This window comes from Marmota monax, unplaced genomic scaffold, assembly GCF_021218885.2.
Source record: "Marmota monax isolate L192 unplaced genomic scaffold, Marmota_monax_Labrador192_F-V1.1 WCK01_AAM20220418_F8-fsc00112, whole genome shotgun sequence".
NCBI lineage: Eukaryota > Metazoa > Chordata > Mammalia > Rodentia > Sciuridae > Marmota > Marmota monax.
In genome coordinates, this window is record NW_026692073.1 from 472597 (window position 1) to 475766 (window position 3170).

General features: G+C 37.8%; 1 pseudogene; it reads right to left on the reverse strand.

The window, feature by feature from the left end:
* Positions 1 to 1027: 1027 nt before the first annotated feature.
* Positions 1028 to 1278, reverse strand: LOC124102311 (small ribosomal subunit protein bS21m-like; annotated as a pseudogene).
* Between the last annotated feature and the right edge of the window lie 1892 nt (positions 1279 to 3170).

Consider the following 3170-nt stretch of genomic DNA (forward strand, 5'->3'; position numbering starts at 1 on the left):
CCACCTTCCTTGTTGTGGGTTAGTATTTACATATCAGAGAGAACATTCAGCCTTTGGTTTTTTGGGGATTGGCTCATATCACTTAGTATGATAGTCTCATTTACCTGCAAATGCCATAATTTTGTTCTTCTTTATGACTGGGTAATAATCCATTGTGTATATACCACATTTTCTTTATCTATTTATCTGTTGAAGGGCACCTAATTAGGTTCCATAGTTTGGCTGTTATGAATTGAGCTGCTATAAATATTGATGGGGTGCATGTCTGTAGTATGCTGATTTTAAGACCTTTGGGTACAAACAGGAGAATGGGATAACTGGGTCAAATGGTGGTTCCTTTTCAAGTTTTCTAAGGAATCTCTACACTGATTTCTGTAGTGGTTGCACCAATTTGAAGTCCCACCTTCAATGTATAAGTGTACCTATTTCCCCATATCTTTGCAAACATTTATTGTTACTTGTATTCTTTTTTTAAGGTATTTTGGAAGCAGAATTTATTCCAAATACATACATAATTCCTCTCCTCTTTGTTCAACGCTTGCACAGGAATGGAAGGAGTAGCTCAGTAAAAAGTAACAGATGTTTTTTCCCAAAAGATTTTGCTTTAGGGTTACAAAAGTGGGTAGAAAATAGTAGGTATATGTCCCACCACAGTTTGGAAATTTTCCTCACCTATCCTAGACTTAAACATATTTATTGTAAATTCTTTTATAAAAATTACCATTTTTACTTTTTTTTTGCAGCCATCTCTGTCTATCTTCAGAATGTATTCAGATTTGCAAACTGACACTCTATGCCCATTAAACAATTCCTGATTGCCCCCTTCCCTATCCTTTGACAACCATCATTCTTCTCCTAGACTACTTTTGGACTCAGTTTCTCTTTCACTTAATAAGAAGGAGGGTCTGTCTACTGCTGACCAGTGGGTTTGCTTCTTTACATACAAGTTATCTTGCATATGGGTGATTTGTGTTTATTTTAGAAAAAGAGGTGTAGACAAACTAGATGTGGGCCTCCTATCCACATCTCAGCAGCCCTGTGATGGATCTGCCCAATTCTTTCACATCAAAAAGTTGATGTTTCTAGCCATTTGCATGTTGTAGATCTGCCAGCAGGTTTCATAGATTTCCTGCTGTGGTTTGAGGCAAGTTTCTCATAGTATCTTCGTTGTTTAATGTCCTCACTGGGCCCATCTATGCTAAAGATTCTGTTCAGGGTCTTGTATGCACCTTCCACATTCCCTTCCTGTATCATCACAATCCTGGCAATGAACTTCATGGTGTTTTGCCATGACCCTGGATTTAAGTCTTCACTCTTCAGGACCGGGCAGCCTCAGAACAGGTTCGATCACAACCCGAAGCCATTACTTGTATTCTTGATAATTGCCATTCTGACAGGAGTGAGATGGAATTTGAGTGTAGCTTTTAATTTGCATTTATCTAATTGCTAGAGATTTGAACATTTTCTCATATATTTGTTGACCATTAGTATTTCTTTTTCTCTGAAGTACCTGTTCTGTTCCTTAGCCCATAGTGGGTTATTTCTTTTTTGCTAGTTCCTTCCTATCTGAGGGGAATTTCATGTTCCAAGATCTCCAGCAGATGCCTAAAACTGTGGATAACACAAAGCCCTACATATACTATTTTCTTCTATTTATGTTTATACAAATTTTAGACCTTTTCCATCCTAACTGAACACTTATATGCACTGTGCTGAAACTTTTGCAGTTTGAGGTACAACATCAGAACTAGAATAACTTTCTTTTTCCTTCTTCACAATTTCACAAGCAGATCCCTTCTTACCATAGATCTTAGCAACCTCAGCACACAATCTTTTCCCCTTCTTTCTTACATAAAAAACTTTCACATTTTCACTGAAGGGAAGCATGCTAGAGCTTCTCTTTGACACGCCCAAATTGCCATTTTCACTACTTTTGCAATTTGGGGCCATTATTAAATGTAAAATAAGAGTAAAATAAGAGTTACTTGAACACAAGCACAACTACAACTTCCAATCTAATCATCCAGATTGCTGCTAAGATGAGTGGGCAAGCAGTGTACACATTGTAAATGCAAGAGACAATGACTCACACCTGCGCTGGCTGAAGTGGGACAGGGCAAGAATTCTTCATACTACATAGAAAGAGTGAACAATTTTAGATGTATACATTGTTGATTTCTGTAATTTTCCATTTGATGCTTGGACTGTGGTTGACAAGGGAACTGAAACCATAAAAAGTGGGACTGAGAATGAGGGATTGCTGTACTACACTCCAAATTACTTGCTGAATTTCTCTATAAAGATGTTTCTGGAGAGCTCAAATCCAATATTTTGAAAGCAAAGTCAATATCTGTATGACTTCACCAAGCCTCCATCCCTGGCCAGCTCTTCGTCCTCCAATTCATATCCCAATTCTTCACAGCAGTGCTCCCTGGTCACTTGTGGGGAGCTATCATTCTTGGGAACTCTTGCTTCTCTTCCATTTAGCAGATCATAAAATTATGTATTCCCTCTCCAAAATGTCTTGACTATATCACAGTCTTTACATTTTTACCTTCTAATTCCAGCTCCTATAATTTCTCCTGCCCCTTACCTCTCCACTTTCTAGTTTACCTTGCACAATGCCTGCAGAATCTTCTTCCTAAATTACACATCTGAGCATGTCACTTTCCTGCTGAAAACCTTTTATCTGTTCCATCTAGTAAAGTGCGAAATCTTAGCATGACATAACAGGTGCATGATTATCTTGTTTGCCCAATCCAACAGCCTCATTTTAAGCATATTCCTCTTTACAACCCATGCTCTGCTATTCCATGAGAGAGTTGTCAATTTAGCAAATAAAACTACTAGATGTCCAAGAAAACAGCACCATTTGGAACATACTTATAATACCATGCCATTTGTTGTTTACCTGAAATTCAAATTTAACCAGCTGGTTTTTTTTTTGTTGTTTTTTTTTTTTTTTTTTGGGGGGGGGGCGTTGTTTTGTTTTGTTTTTAAATCCGGAAGCACTGATCTGTACTGCACATTTAGAAACCCATATGATCTTGTTTGTAATGGTTGTTCTCTAAAAATGGAATTTTTCACTTTACTCTCTCACCTATTGACTCCTATCCATCCCACAGAGCTCTTAGCAATATGCAAGATACAGCAGCTTTCCTCCTGGGACT